This window comes from Danio aesculapii, chromosome 12 (genome assembly GCF_903798145.1).
Source record: "Danio aesculapii chromosome 12, fDanAes4.1, whole genome shotgun sequence".
In the NCBI taxonomy this organism is placed as follows: domain Eukaryota; kingdom Metazoa; phylum Chordata; class Actinopteri; order Cypriniformes; family Danionidae; genus Danio; species Danio aesculapii.
Window position 1 is genome coordinate 14834524 of NC_079446.1, and position 16853 is coordinate 14851376.

Here is a 16853-nt window from a genome sequence, read left to right on the forward strand (position 1 = left end):
CTGCTCATCTAGTTGTTTAATTTGTTTTTCCAAATTTTTTAAGGTACGTTTTTTTTTTTATTCTTTACCCCTTTACATGATATAAAACAGCCTCTTAGATATGCTTTAAAAATGTCCCACAGAAGTTCAGGAGAGATTTGGTTTGGTTGGTTATTAGTTTAAAAAAATAATTTAAGTTGTGTTTGTAAATATTCACAGAATTTTTCGTCCTTTAGTAGATAGGGGTCTGCCCACCACAATGGTTGAGATTAACCAATTTCTGACAATTTCAAGGAAAATGTAATTGAGCTATGATCTGAGATCATAATATTATAATAGGTGGCCTTAAAACTAAAAGGAATAAGTTTTAAATCTACCAAAAAAAATAGTCAATTCGGGTGTAAGCATTATGAACTTGAGTGATGGGAAGGAGTAATCTCTTCCCGTTGGGTTTGCTAACCTCCATACATCATTGATATTATAATTTTTAATAAATGTTTTCAGAAGTTCTCTAGATTTGGATCGTGGAGCACGCTGAGTAGACGATCTGTTAAAATATGGATCTAAAACACAATTGAAATCTCCCCCTATAATTAAATTTGTGGATAAGATATCAGTGATGCGAGAAAACACGTTTTGAAAAAAGCACGGATTATCAAAATTTGGTCCAACAATGTTAACCAACGCTATTGGTGTTGAAAATATTTCTCCAGTAACAATGATAAATCTTCCCTCCTTATCTGTAATTGTGGATCTATGTTTAAATGGAACCCCCTTTCTAATTAAGATTGCAGTACCCCTGGCCTTAGAAGAAAAGGAAGAAAAAAAAGACTGACTTATCCACCTGGCTCTTAGCATCGGATGAAGATCCTTTTTAAAATGCGTCTCTTGTAAGAATATAATGTCTGTGTTCATAGATTTTAAATGAGAAAGCACTTTGCTGCGTTTAATAGGATGATTTAAGTCTTTAACGTTCCAGGAGGCAAATATCAGAGCTCCCACTCCCTTATCTGGCGTTATACTCAGAGAAGCTGCCATCCCATCCAGTATCTATTATTGTACCCACTTCCCCAAGTATGCACCCCCAGACGGAACCTGATTTGCCATCCCCTCCCAAAGAGAACATTTAATAAACTAGAAAAAAAACAAAACAAGAACATACCTGAAAATCCAGGTTTGAGTATACATCGAAACCGAATTTGATAAAAACAAACTTGGTATGAGACACGCCCAACTGGACTAACAGGAGCTTAGTGAACAGTTCCTTTGGTTATAATAAATGTTCGTCTGCACAAGTACACAGCTCGATTTTTAAAGTCCAAATTGCGAAGCATATGAACATTGTGAAAAAAGGTAGCGTAAAGAAAGTACATTAAAGGTAGAAAAGCACAGCGTTACCGATCAGCATTGCACTGTTTGCACAGTCTCCAAGGGTATTACGGCACGTTACCCTCTCCAAAATGCTGTTCTGCATATTCAATCGCCTTGGCAGGGTCAGTAAAGTATTTTTCTTCTCCATTGTGTGTGACCCGTAATTTCGATGGGTACAGAAATTCAAAACAGACACCTGGTTTATCTTGCAGTATAGTTTTCACTTTTCTGAAACAGGCACTCTGTTTCAGTATGGCTGGTGGGAGGTCAGGAAATATTAGAAGCTTTTCTCCCCTGAAAGTGATGATTTTTAGCTGTGCTGCTTTTCGGATGATGTCTTGCCACTTGTAACAATAATGCATCTTGACAACAAATGCCCGGGGATATGGAGTGTTATCGTAGCGATTTCCAGAGAGAGCGCGTTCTTCAACAGGTGCGTGATAAAGTCTGTTGTTTTTTGCCCATCCTCCTTGCCTTCTTGAACATTAAGGATTTGCAAATTTGGCCTTCAACTGCGACTTTCCAGATCCGTACATTTTTCCATAAGCTGTGTCAAGCTGCTTGTAAACCTCTCAACCTCATTTTGTAATTGGGAAACCGCGTCAGAAGAAAAAGTTGCACCGTGTTCAAGTTCAGCAATTGTTTTAGCTTGCTCGCTCCTAGTATCTTTCATGGTGGAGATTGAGACATCCACTTCTTTCTTTATAGCCGTTAATTCTGCTCTGATGGAGATCGAGAACTGATTGTTTTTTTGTCAATAGCTTCACTCTTTCTGACTTGAATGGTACAAAGTTTGATTGTAGCAAAGCAATCCCTTCTAGAACTGCGTTGTTAGCCTTAGTGCTAATCTCATCGCTGCGATGAACTTGTATGTCCCTTGGGGTTTCGGTTGTCTGCTCTGTTTTTTTTATGCTTGTTTGGCATCTTAGTCGTATATATTAAATACAGTCATGTGGCAATAAAGTATTAGTTAGTTTAGCTCACAAATATCTTGAAAGTTGTGGAGCTGTTTTCACATGCGTTTTGCACTCATATGGCATCAGCCGGAAGTCTCGTGTTGATATGCTTTAACGAAAAATAAAAACAATTACCTTATATCGCCGACCCTGTCTTCTTCTTCCCACAACAAGACAAACTTTATCACAATTACCAACAATGTAAATAACAGCCACAGAGACATCTATCTAACAATCTATGCCCACCACCACCCCCTTCCTCTTGGAAGGACATCCATCCACGCACACATCTGTCTGTTTTTGAAGGATATTCCTGACCATCAGTTTCCAGTCATTGCCGAGGTGTGTGATTCCTATTTGTCTCCACATGCACTCCAGTCTGTAAAAAACAAAGACACGACTAACAGAGCTCTACATGGTTGCTGAGCTCCAGACATGCACAAGCTGTTCTTCAGATAAATCTGTGTGTCCATTACCTGAAAAAGAAACACTTGCCACAGACAAGACATCTAACTATCTAAAGCCAGGCTCAGACTACAGGAGTTTTAGCCCAATTTAATTTCACTTCCCAGAAATCAGAGATGAAATCTTGTCGAAGACTTTGATTGGGTCTGATTTTCAGTGCAGATTATTTGGTAATGTGAGCCATTTAAAGATAGAATGTCACACCTCACAATCTTGAAAAAAAATCGGAACCTCCTCAATCATAGCAAACATGTTTGATATCCAGGATTTTAAATCGGACTTATCACAGCTGTTTCAACCTATTTCATATTAACAAAAGCCATGAGCTGGGGAGAATCTTTTTGCTTACACTAAATAAATAAATAAATTTTTTTAAAATAAGTTTGAGAAATCCTTTATTTTTAGCTAGACTTAAAATTATGTTTATATAGTTATTCCGTTCGTGGCTGTGACAATGGCCTCCAAACATCACTAAAGAGAAGAGCTGGGGAGAATCGCATCAGTTTTACAAGATAAATAAATATAGGTTAATTTATAATAAGCTTAAATGATCAATTTTCATTAGCCACAAATGTTTTTCTGTGTGCATAAATATTTATGACCCAGATGTAGCCAGCTAGCTACTACATTGCCAGTTATCTCCAAAAAACAAAATGCTTAAACATTAAAATGTGCTTTTACAAATTACAAATATATCTCTTTCGTGAGGGCTTTGATTAGGATAGGGCATAGCAGGGCCATGCACAGAAGGGTGGCCCAGTGGCTAGAGCCACTACCCCTTTGCCCTCATTGGCTGAGGTGCCGCTCTTGCTCAATCAAACCCCCCCACTCTTCAACTTTGCGAACGCAACTGTCCTTCCATTCCCCCATTCACGTCACGTGTTTTTTTTTTCAGAGCGATAACTGCAGACCAGGTTTATGTTGCATTTAGTGAATTATTATATTTTTCCACACTATATAGGCAGTGCAACTGGTAATTTAGCTTTTGAACTAGAAAGCAACCACATCGGGGCATAATGGAGAGGTTTTAAGCCTATTACTAACTATTATTATTAGACATTTGTCTGGACATATTTCGTATTGGTCCTCAATTATTTAACTTAAAGAGCCCATATTATAGATGAAATAGGGTCATATTTAGGTTGTAAGGGTCTCCAACAACAGTCTAATATGCATGCAAGGTCAAACAACACTTTGATGGTCTTATAATCTGCATTTATTTTTACCTAGTTATCCCAGCGACTCCCATATGAATCGTTCAGCGATTCATTTGTACCCAAACCCGTCCTCAGCGCGAAGCTAATCTGCGCTGATTGGACCAATGACAGGCTGCTGCGATTGGTCGACGACACTGACAGGCTTCAGGGCGAGACAGAGTGAAATGCCCAGCAGATTATCAACAATATAAAAGTAGTCACAGTGTACACACGCTTCATAGTGGATTTTGGCTGCCAGTGGGTGAATGTAAATATAGACGATGGACTAGAAAATACTGACGACTAACTATTTTATCAAGCAAAAAGTCCAAGAACTGGCGAGGATATGTCCTAGCAGTCTACTTGCTCTTTTTACACACACGCACACACAGGGCCGGCGCGTCCAGAATAGAGACGGCGCGGCGGCGACACCTCCCTCCCCCTCCGCGTCCTCAGTGACATCCGCGATTACAACCCTAAGATTTCAACCGCGACACCCCCTAAAGTCCTCACTTTACAAACGGGTCCCTTTGATCCCCCTTTGCCTAGAGCTTTACCCTATTCAGAGACACGCACACACACACATCAACCTCCTAAGAGGAGACACTCACACAAACGACCGTCCTCAGAGGAGCCACACACACACACACATTACACACACACACATAGCTGACTATCCATAAACAAAGCGGCACGCGTCGCGTTTTCAACGTAGCTTTACACGCGATATGAGAATATAAAGAGTTAACCTGATACAGCACACGCGGTTACAAGTAACAAAACACAACTAAATGCATAATTTGCAAGCTAGAGTAAACGAGGCAACAATTTTAATCGCACGTACTTACACTGGTGAAATGGGGGAAGAAACTAATTCATGATCCACTGATCCTTGTTCTGACAGTCTATACTGATCCTTCCTTTAACAAACTGAAGAAGTCTTCTTTGTAAGCAGGTAGTAAAAACTAAATATATCATTTTAAATGTTTTATTAAGTTAATTTGATTCAACTTAAAGATTTTAGGCTATACCTAATTTATTATGATGCACTTGTCATTAATGTGGTGTGTTTCCCTGTTCCTCCACATGCTCTGTGCCAATCTGCCAAAGAGAAAGATATCAGGTTTTTAACTAATCTCAATACATTTCTTTGGAAACTAACTCCATTGTTCAGTCTGTTCAAGTAGTTCTACCTGTTTGCTGAACTCCAGGTCTGCCAGTATATCTCCAATGTTCCTCTTGTGAGTCTAAGGGGTGTTACTATACATAGTTCTATACAAGTTCTAATGGAGCATGGCCCCCACCCAACCACACCAAAAACTATTTACCCACATATAAATAGCTTCACTGTATATTATAAATTAAAATTATATTACAAATAAAGTATTATTATTATTATTATAAAAGTATTATTATTATACAAATATCATTTTAAATAAAAATAAAAGAAATCAATCCAATACAAAGACACAACTGGAATGATGTTAAGATCTCCTAAACAATATGAGAATTCTAGAGAACACAAATCAAACGTACAGAATCATCTTTTGTCTGAGACTCACAGAAGCAGCGGTGCATAAGACACACAAGAATGGATTTCTGTTCACATGCGTGAGTTTGTTTTGGATTAAACTACGTTGCTTTATTTACTAAATTGTCCTATTTACTGGGGCACGTACCCCCGTAAATGGGGTCAAGCGACACCCCTGACGAGTCTCCTGCTCCTGATGCTCTTTTGAGTCTTCCTTTTCTGCTTGTTGTGTGTTCATTAACTACAATTTAAATAACTGCCACAAACAAGACATCTATCTAACAATCTATGCCCACCTCCACCCCCTTCCTCTTGGAAGGACATCTATTTAACATCCGACCAGCCATCCATCAATAATTCTATCTATACATTCCAAAAAAATACCGAAGCAGACCGTCAGTTTGCAGTCATTGTTGAGGTGGGATTCCGATTTGTCCACATGCCCCAGTCTAATCTGTAAAAGACAAAAACAAGACTAACAAAGCTCTACTGGCTGGCTAATCTCCAGCAATAAACCAAATGTTCTCAAGTGTTCTTCAGATAAATATTCACCATTCCACTTGTGAATCTCTCTGTTCTGTCTGTTGTGGTTTCATTACCTACAATGTAAATAACTGCCACAGACAAGACATCTACTGTATTTAACAATCTATGCCCAACACCACCCCTTTCTTTTGGAAGGACATCCATTCATGCCCCCATCCGTGTTTCCCTGTTTCTTCACATGCTCTGCAAATCTGCCAAAGAAAAAGATATCAAGTATTTAATTATTCTTAATAAATTTTTTGAAAATTAACTCCATTGTTCAGTCTGTTCAAGCAGTTCTACCTGCTTCCTGAGCTCCAGGTCTCCAAGTATATCTCCCTTGTGAATCTCTTTTCTCTGCTACACTCCAACCTGCAAAAGACAAAGACAACTCCAAAAAAAGCCCTATGTGGTGTTCTCCACCGATGCTCTTGTGAGTCTCCCTCTTCTGCCTGCTCTCTCCATTGCCTGAAAAAAAAAAAACCTGACACAGACAAGGCCTAATAACCCATCTATACCAACCACCACTCCTGTATCTTGGAAGAACGTCCATCCATGCACCTGTCAATCAGATTTTTCTTTTTATAAATTCCTGACCATCAATTTCCAGTCATTGCTGAGGTGTGATTCCTTTTTCTCAATGTGGTCCATTCCAATCTGCAAAATAAAATAAAAAGTTATCAAGTCTTTAATTAATCTTAATACATTGTAAACTAACTCCATTGTTCAGTCGTTTTAAGCCATTCTACTGTACCTGCTTCCCGAGCTCCCGGTTTTCAAGTATATCTCGGTTAAGTAAGTGCTTCATCCGGGAATTTAAAGTGTACTTAAATATTTTTAAAATAAAAAGAATATTTCAGTGTGAACATACTACCTACACTATTTATACTACAAAACAGCATAAAACAGTGTATACGTTTGAGATTTGGGATGCACCTATAGACAGCACTGACAGAGCCCTATTTGCTGTATTTTTTTTTTAGATAAATGTCCATTGATGCTCTTGTGAGTCTCCCTCTTCTGCCTGCTCTCTCTCCATTACCTGAAAAGAAAAACCTGACACAGACAAGGCCTAATTACTACCTACTTTATACCTTCCACCACTCCTTCATTTTAGAAGGATGTCCATCGATTCACACGTCCATCTGATTTTTAAAAAATAAATTCCTCACCATCCTGTCATTGCTGAGGTGTGTGATTCCCTTTTTTCTCCATGTTGTCCATTTCAATCTGCAAAATAAAATAAAAAGATATTAAGTCTTCAATTAATCTTAATAAATTTTTTGGAAACAAACTCCATTGTTCAGTCGGTTTAAGCCATTCTACCTGCTTCCTGAGCTCCAGGTCTTCAGGTACTGTTTATCTCCACCGTTACCCTTGTGAGTCTCCTTCTTTTACTCCACTCTAACCTGCAAAAGACAAAAGCTGCGTCCCAAATGGCACACTATACACTATGAACTTATACACTTTGTACTTATGCACTTACACACTAAACAGCATAGTACATGAATGTAGTATCATCCCAAATAGAACACGAACAGTTATTTACTAACCGCAAATTCAAACTGTTTCTCAGATGATGTTTGACGATTGCCAAATTATTGAAACAAATGACCAAACTGTCAAATAATACCTGCAATGAGTATGACCACATTCACCATCAGGAAGCAGCATAACTCTCTAGGAGAATTTTGCATTCATAATCCAAAATAAAGTAATCAAACCTAAGCGCCTGATGGCTCTACCCCTTCCACTACATGATCAAAACTGCAGCTGTTGAGTGCATAAAATGTCCAACAGTCCACTATCTTTTTTTATGGTTTAATAAGTGCTTTATCCGGGAATTTAAAGTGCACTTAATCTTTTTAGAATAAAAATTATATTTCAGTGTGAACACACTACTTAAACTATTTATACTACAAAATGGCATACAATAGTGTATAAGTATGCGATTTGGGATGCACCTATAGACAGCACTGACAGAGCCCTACCTGCTGTTCTCCAGCATTTTTTTTTTTAGATTAATGTCCACCGAAGCTCTTGTGAGTCTCCTTCTTCAGCCTGCTCTCTCTCCATTACCTAAAAAAGAAAAACCTGACACAGACAAGACCTAATTACTACCTAAACCAACCACCACTATTTCATCATGGAAGGACGTCCGTCGATTCACATGTCCATCTGATTTTTAAAAAATAAATTCCTGACCATGCAGTCATTACTGAGGTGTGTGATTCCTTTTTTCTTCTCTATGTTGTCCATTTTAATCTGCAAAATAAAATAAAAATATATTAAGTCTTTAATTAATCTTAATACATTTCTTTGGAAACAAACTCCATTGTTCAGTCGGTTTAAGCCATTCCACCTGCTTCCTGAGCTCCAGGTCTTGAAGTGTATCTCGGTTTAATAAGTGCTTCATCCAGGAATTTAAAGTTCACTTAATCTTTTTAGAATAAAGATAATATTTCAGCATGAACGCACTACATACACTATTTATGCTACAAAATATGCTACAAAAAGTATACGATCTGGGACGCACCTATAGACAGCACTGACAGAGCTCTATCTGCTGTTCTCCAGCATTTTTTTAAGATAAATGTCCACCGATGCTCATGTGAGTCTCCTTCTTCTGCCTGCTCTCTCCCTTACCTGTAAAAGAAAAACCTGACATAGACAAGGCCCAATTACTACCTATACCAACCACCACTCCTTCATCTTGGAAGGATGTCCATCGATTCACATGTCCATCTGATTTTTAAAAAAATAAATTCCTGACCATGCAGTCATTACTGAGGTGTGTGATTCCTTTTTTTCTTCTCTATGTTGTCCATTTTAATCTGCAAAATAAAATAAAAATATATTAAGTCTTTAATTAATCTTAATACATTTCTTTGGAAACAAACTCCATTGTTCAGTCGGTTTAAGCCATTCCACCTGCTTCCTGAGCTCCAGGTCTTGAAGTGTATCCCGGTTTAATAAGTGCTTCATCCAGGAATTTAAAGTTCACTTAATCTTTTTAGAATAAAGATAATATTTCAGCATGAACGCACTACATACACTATTTATGCTACAAAATATGCTACAAAAAGTATACAATCTGGGACGCACCTATAGACAGCACTGACAGAGCTCTATCTGCTGTTCTCCAGCATTTTTTTAAGATAAATGTCCACCGATGCTCATGTGAGTCTCCTTCTTCTGCCTGCTCTCTCCCTTACCTGTAAAAGAAAAACCTGACATAGAAAAGGCCCAATTACTACCTATACCAACCACCACTCCTTCATCTTGGAAGGATGTCCATTGATTCACCTGTCCATCTGATTTTTGTAAAAATTTAACTCCTGAGCATTCAGTCATTGCTGAGGTGTGTGATTCCATTTTTTCTCCATGTGGTCCCTTCCAATCTGCAAAATACAATAGAAAGATGTCAAGTCTTTAATTAACCTTAATACATTTCTTTGTAAACTAACTCAGTTGTCCAGTCGGTTCAAGCCATTCTACCTGCTTCCTGAGCTCCAGGTCCTCAAGTATATCTCCACCTTTCCCTTGTGAGTTTTCTTCTTCTGCTCCACTCCAAAAGCTGGGTCCAAAATGGCACACTATACACAATGAACTTATACACTATGTACTTATGCACTTACACTCAACAGCATAGAATATGAATGTAGTATCGTCCCAAATAGAACACAAACAGTTATTTACTAACTGCAAATTCCAAACCGTTTCCCAGATGATATTTGTCAGTTGCCAAATTAGTGTAACAAATGACCAAAATATCAAATAATACCTGCCATGAGTATAACCACATTCACCATCAAGAAGCAGCATAATCACTCTCTAGGAGAATTTTGCTTTCATAATCCAAAATAAAGTAATCAAACTTAAGAGCCTGATGGCTCTACCCCTTCCGCTACGGGATCAAAACTGCGGCTGTTGAGTGTTTGAAGTGTCCAACAGTCCACACATTTTTTTTAACAGTTAAATAAGTGCATCATCCGGGAATTTAAAGTGCACTTAATCTTTTTAGAATAAAAAGATTATTTCAGCATGAACGCACTACCCACACTATATAAATTATTTATGATCATTGTCCAGTCAGTTCAAGCCATTCTACCTGCTTCCTGAGCTCCAGGACCTCAAGTATATCTCCACCTTTCCTTTGTGGGACTCCTTCTGCTCCACTCCAAAAGCAGGGCCCAAAATGGCACACTATACACTATTTATGCTACAAAATGGCATAGAATAGTGTATAAGTATGCGATTTGGGACGTACCTACAGACAGCACTGACAGAGCCCTATCTGCTGTTCTCCAGCATTTTTTTTAGATTAATGTCCACTGATGCTCTTGTGAGTCTCCCTTTTCTGCTTGCTCTCTCTCCATTACCTAAATAAGAAAAACCTGACATAGACAAGGCCTAATTACTACCTATACCAACCACCACTACTTCATCTTGGAAGGACGTCCATCAGGTCACCCGTCCATCTGATTATTGTAAAAATAAATTCCTGACCATCCAGTCATTGCTGAGGTGTGTGATTCCTTTTTTCTCCATGTGGTCTCTTCCGATCTGCAAAATAAAAAGATATCCGATCATTAATTAAACTTATTACCATTCTTTGGAAGTTTCATCTACCATTGTCTCCAGTCTGGTTCTACTAACACTAACAAATAATATTTCGCAGCTATAAGTAAATACTCTACTAGATGACAATCTATAAACTTATACTAGATAATGTGTTACAATAATTAGTAAAACTGTAAATAAAACATAACAATAAAAATCTACAAATGTTGAACAGGCCGACAAAATAAACCACAAAGAAATAATATAACAGCCAGGCAACCTATTCAACAACAGACTGCAGTAATATTCAGTGTGTTAAAGACAGAATACAAATACATAACAAATCAGTTTATCTGACAATATAACAAATAGCAATCTGCAAATGTTAAATTAGATAGCAACATACAAATTAAGCACACATACAAAAATATTGTCTCTATCTCTGTCTATCTGAAGTGAATACCCGACCATCACTATCTGTCACAGTAAGACCAGTTTCTCCACCCACTGAAGCGCCAAGCACGCTCACCTGAGTCTAATTAGACACACACCTAACAATCATCACCATCATCATCACAGTACTATAAAGGCTCCATTCATATTCACTAAGTGTTCGGCCTCTTTGCTAGTAAAGAAAGGACTGAATTGAACTTCCGATACACCTTCAGTGGTGATTCTTAGAGATCAGTTTACTAACATCTACTGTGTTTTTCATGTCTCTTCTAGTGTGATGTCTCCTTGTCTGGTCTTTGTCCTGTTTGTCATCTGTGGTATCCGTCTCCAAGCCTGCACAGTCAAATATCCAGTTTATCTTCATGGACTTCTCATCTGCCTCAATATACTCGCCTGCTATCCTGTAAATAAACATAATTTATATTACTGACTTTAATCCTGTCCCTTCTGTGACATGTACACTCTAAAAATTAAGTTGTATAATTAAAAAAAAAAAAAAGTTTTCTTAAATTGATTTGATTCAACTTTAAAAAATAAATAAAAAAAGCAGTACCTAATATATAACAATGCACTTATCCCTGTCCCTGTGTGTTTCCCTGTTTCTCCACATGCTCCGTGAAAATCTGTCAAAGAGAAAAATATCAAGTTTTTAAATGATATTAATACATTTCTTTGAAAACTAATTTCGTTGTTTAGTCTATTCAAGCCATTCTACCTGCTTCCTGAGCTCAAAGTCTTCAAGTGTATCTCTATTGTTCCCCTTGTAAGTTTTCATCTGCTCCACTCCAATCTGCAAAACAACAAAGACAGCTCCAACAAAACCCTACCTGATGTTCTCCAGCATTTTTTACATAAATGTCACCGATTCTCTTGTTAGTCTCTCTCTTCTGCCTGCTCTCCATTAGCTGAAAAAAAAAAAAAAAAACGGACACAGACCAGGCCTATAAAACTTTCGATACCAGTGGTTCTCAAAGTGTGGTATGCAGGCTTCCTTCTAGTGGTATGTGGAGGAATCAGTGAATAAAAGTTAAAAATATATTTGAACACTTTTACATTTACATTTAGTCATTTAGCAGACGCTTTTATCCAAAGCGACTTACAAATTAGGACAAGGAAGCAATTTACACAACTATAAGAGCAGCAGTGAACAAGTGCTATAGACAAGTTTCAGGTGTGTAAGGTCTAAGAAGCAAAGCATTAGTAAAAAAAATTTTTTTTTTTAGTTACTGCAAACTCAGGAATTTTCCCATGCTGCATCATTGGTAACATAATTATCACTAACGTATGTTCATAGTTTTTTTTTTTTTTTCGATATATAGCCTAAAGTAATTTGTTCTGTAAATAGGCTAGCGGTGTGGAATGAATCTGGATGTTACTCAAATGGTGCTAGCCACAGAACATATACTTAAGCTAATTTGCCATGTTTGAAGCTTGGAGAAACAAAAATTAAAGTTGGTCTCTGTGTGCACAGACTGAGCACCCACGAACCTTTCCTGATCGTCTGCCTGAAAATGATGGTCAGGTGCACAGTTTACGCAAACTCCATGGTTTACATAAGATATGATCTCAATTCCACCAAATCAATTCAGATCAATTGATAAATCTTGTATGAATAGGTCAAACAGTGTATTTATAATCACTCGCTGACTTTCTGACATGCATACTACAAATGACGCACTGTTCGCAGATCTAATCTGTAATTTAAATATGTAATTGTGAATCATACATTTAAAATACAAGTTAATGTTTAGATTTCAAGGAGACCAGGAATAGTTGTACTTCCAATCTCTACAACCAGGAACTAGTAACAAATCAGTTAATTCACTTCCCACATGCTCACATTAGTCCTCATACCACATATGAAAAAGTAGATTCTTGTGACAGACACAGCAGATATTAGACGGGAAAAAATACATTTGAGATAAGAAAGTAATATTTTTTCATTAAATTATTTTTAAGATAGCAATGCCTGATTTGTAGTTGACCCTATTGTAATTTGTGTCTTTGTGTGGATATATTTAATCCACATTGTTGGTGATAATGTTTTAGCTGTTATCTGTAAGGAGAACAGATTCATGTCTACAAGATGCTCGGTCACCACCAACCCCAAGCAGATTTAATGCTATATTTATATGATTAAATTCCAGTATTCCTATAGTTCAGTGAATTCAGAATTCAGTGTTTGACCACAGTTCAGTGTGGGCTCATGAAGCCTGCACACACAAATAGTGTTCAATTGTTAAAGCCGATGCACATTTGCACATTTTATTCAGCTTTGTAACACAGAGAAACACAAATTATACTGAAAGCTCAATGTTGAATAAATAGGTCTTTTTTTGTTCATAATTCTTATTTTGTAAAGTTACATCTCACCCCTGTGGTAATCAGAATTTACATCTCACCATATGGTGTGTTACAAGTAACCCAGTGTGAATTGTAACATTTCACTCCTCTGTTTGTGTCGCAAAAATAATGTGTATGCCATTTAATAGCAGACAACTCAAGATCTCAAAGATAAATAGAGAAATATAATAAAAGCACAACTATCCCCAGTCTTCCCCATACAAATATGTCATATGTACATGCAACATATTTCAAAATTGTTTATATATTATATGAAAATAACATAAATTTATGAAGTCCAAGCTACATTTTCCAGGTTTTGATGAATATTGGCTACTATATTCTAAAACTTTACCTTTAAGTACAGCATTTTATTTATTTATTTTACTTTTTATGAACAGTACCGATTTTAATTAACTTTTAAATGCATTTTTATTTAAACGTAAGCACAGTACAGTGTTAATGTTCAAACTATTTATAATGTTTAAAGTGGCTGAAATTATTTTATGAATAATACTGCTTTGCTTTTGAATGGTGCAGAGCTGTAGCTGAATAATTAGGCCTACCGCACTACTATTTACTATTGTTTGCTGTCATTAAGTGGTACTTAAAGAGACAAATTCTTTCTGAGGTGAAAAAGTTTGAGAACCACTGATTTATACCAAACACCACCCCTTTAATCTTGGCAGGACGTCCATCGATGCACCTATCCATCTGAATTTCCTGACCATCAATTTCCAGTCTTTGCTGAGGTGTGTAATTCCCTTTTTTTCTCCATGTGGTCCATTCCGATCTGTAAAATACAATAGAAAGATGTCAAGTCATTAATTAACCTTATTACCAAACTTTGGAAGTTTCATCTACTATTGTCTCCAGTCTGGTTCTACTAACACTAACAAATAAAATTTCACAGGTAAAAATAAATACTCTACAAGATGACAATCGATAAACTTAGAATAGATAAATGTGTTACAATAATTAGTACAACTGTAAATTGAAAAAAAAAAAAAAATAACAATAAAAAGCTTCAAATGCTGAACAGGCCAACAACAAACTACAAAAAATAATACAACAGTAATATGGAATGTGTGTTAAAGCTGACAGCATACGAATACATTATAACAGATACATTTTTCTGATGATATAACAAATAACAATCTGTACATGTTAAATAAGATAACAACATACAAATGAAGCATACAAACAGACAAAAATATTGTATATATCGGTCTACCAACCTGACATTATAACAAATGGCATTCTACAATTATAAATAGGCTACTAAAGAAGATTTATATGTATTCAAAATCCAAAATATGACAAGTCGACAATATAGCAATCTCCCAATCTCTAATTTCAACCAACATTGAGTACAATCTACAGTCTAATCGAAAAAGACGTGGAAAAACTAATATAATAATCTGAAACAATATGAGAGAGAAATGCTAAAATCTTTAGTGTCCTTCGGCATAAGCATGTCGATGAATATATTTTACAGTCTATGGTCGAGACAGCAAAATATAATAACCTGAAATGATAGAAAGATCTTTACATACCGCTAATGTCAGCGATGGTCAAACACTTAATGCAGGTCACACTTGCTCTCAACGTCATCGACCGTTTTTCGAACACATTCTTTTTTTACGCCGCTGACTATGGTAACCACAGCAACGGCGCCCGCCATCTTAGTCCGGTCATCAGTGCGCTATAAACAGACGCAACTGAACGGAGGAGCTGCTGTTTTCTCGGTTTTAAAATTTAATAACTCTTATATTTATTAACTGATTATAATTTTATGGTGTGAAAAAAACTCTAGTTACCTAGAAGTAAAAAAACTCAAACTTGTAAAGTATATTTTTATGGTATAAAGAGACATGTAATTATCAATAAATGTAGGCTATCACCTGTATAAAAAATAGTGCTGGAGTCATCTTTTTTTCTTACAGTTTTATAACAGTTAATAAAAACAGTTTATAAAAAGTACACACTATTATAATAGTAGAAATTGTGTACAATAATGTAGAATAAAATAATACATTATATCTGAAAAGATTAATAACAGCAAATACAATATGAAATAGTATATGTGTACTATGTATAATCATAACTATAATTATAGTATGAATATTACTAATACACCATTGCGTACATCGTTGGCTAAAAGAGGTAATTTATTCCATTGGCAGTGACAATTCACCCAAAAATGTAAATATATTTATAATTTTGTTCTTTCTCATGTGGTTTTAAATCTTTATAAGTTTAATTTTTCTGTTCACAAAAGATTATAATTTGAAGAATGCTGATTGCGGGCGACGCAGTGGAACAGTAGGTAGTGTTGTCGCCTCACAGCAAGAAGGTCGCTGGTTCGAGCCTCGGCTGGGTCAGCTGGCATTTCTGTGTGGAGTTTGCATGTTCTCCCTGCGTTTGCGTGGGTTTCCTCCGGGTGCACCGATTTCCCCCACAGTCCAGTCCGGAGATGGGTTGCAGCTGGAAGGGCATCCGCTGCGTAAAAACGTGCTGTATAAGGTGGCGGTTTATTCTGCTGTGGCAACCCCAGATTAATAAAGGATTAATAACCGAAAAGAAAATGAATGAATGAACGCTGGTTGCTGAGACCCATTGACTTCCATAGTGGGAATTACGCTTTAACCCAATTAAATTATATCATCGGTTTCAGCAATTCCAGAATTTTTCAAAATATCTTTTTTCAACAGAAGAAAGAAACTCAAATATGTTTTGAACAAGTGAAAGTTGAGTAAATTATGACATAATTAACATTTTTTGGTGAACTATCTCTTTAAAAACATTCAGGAATTTTGAATAAATACCAAATGGTTACAGATGTAGTATTAAAAATAGTTGCACTTATAGAATGAAAATTATGTTGAATCTGAATTTACTGCAAACAGCTGACTGTTCTGACATGCTTTATAATGTATGTCCATCATGGACTGCCATCATTTTATTTTATCTTATTTTATTAATTAATTAATTAATTCATTCATTTTCTTTTCAGCTTAGTCCCTTATTAATCAGGGGTCGCCACAGTGGAATGAACCGCCAACTTATCAAGCATATGTTTTATGCAGCGAATGCTTACCAGCTGCAACCCATCACTGGGAAATACCCATACACTCTCATTCACACACATACACTATGGGCAATTTTAGCTTACCCAATTCACCTATAGCGCATGTCTTTGGACTGTGGGGGAAACCGGAGCATTGGGAGAAAACCAACGTGAACACGGGGAGAACATGCAAACTCCACACAGAAATGCCAACTGACCCAGCTGAGGCTCAAACAAGCAACCTTCTTGCTGTGAGGCGAATGTGCTACCCACTGCACCCAAATAGAATATGAAATAGTATGTGTGTACTATGTATAATCATAACTATAATTCAAGTATGAATAATACTAATACACCATTGTGTACATCATCGACTAAAAGGAGCATATAAAAGATCATTT

At 36.7% G+C, this 16853-nt stretch overlaps 2 long non-coding RNA genes across 2 annotated transcripts; both read right to left on the reverse strand.

Moving 5' to 3' along the window:
- Positions 1 to 9169: 9169 nt before the first annotated feature.
- Positions 9170 to 9860, reverse strand: LOC130238148 (uncharacterized). Its single transcript, XR_008838606.1, has 3 exons — positions 9522 to 9860; positions 9330 to 9424; positions 9170 to 9253 (listed from the first exon to the last, which is right to left on the reverse strand). It is a non-coding gene; the product is annotated as an uncharacterized LOC130238148 (long non-coding RNA).
- A 1429-nt stretch (positions 9861 to 11289) lies between these two features.
- Positions 11290 to 11897, reverse strand: LOC130238147 (uncharacterized). Its single transcript, XR_008838605.1, has 3 exons — positions 11755 to 11897; positions 11593 to 11662; positions 11290 to 11440 (listed from the first exon to the last, which is right to left on the reverse strand). It is a non-coding gene; the product is annotated as an uncharacterized LOC130238147 (long non-coding RNA).
- Positions 11898 to 16853: the final 4956 nt, after the last annotated feature.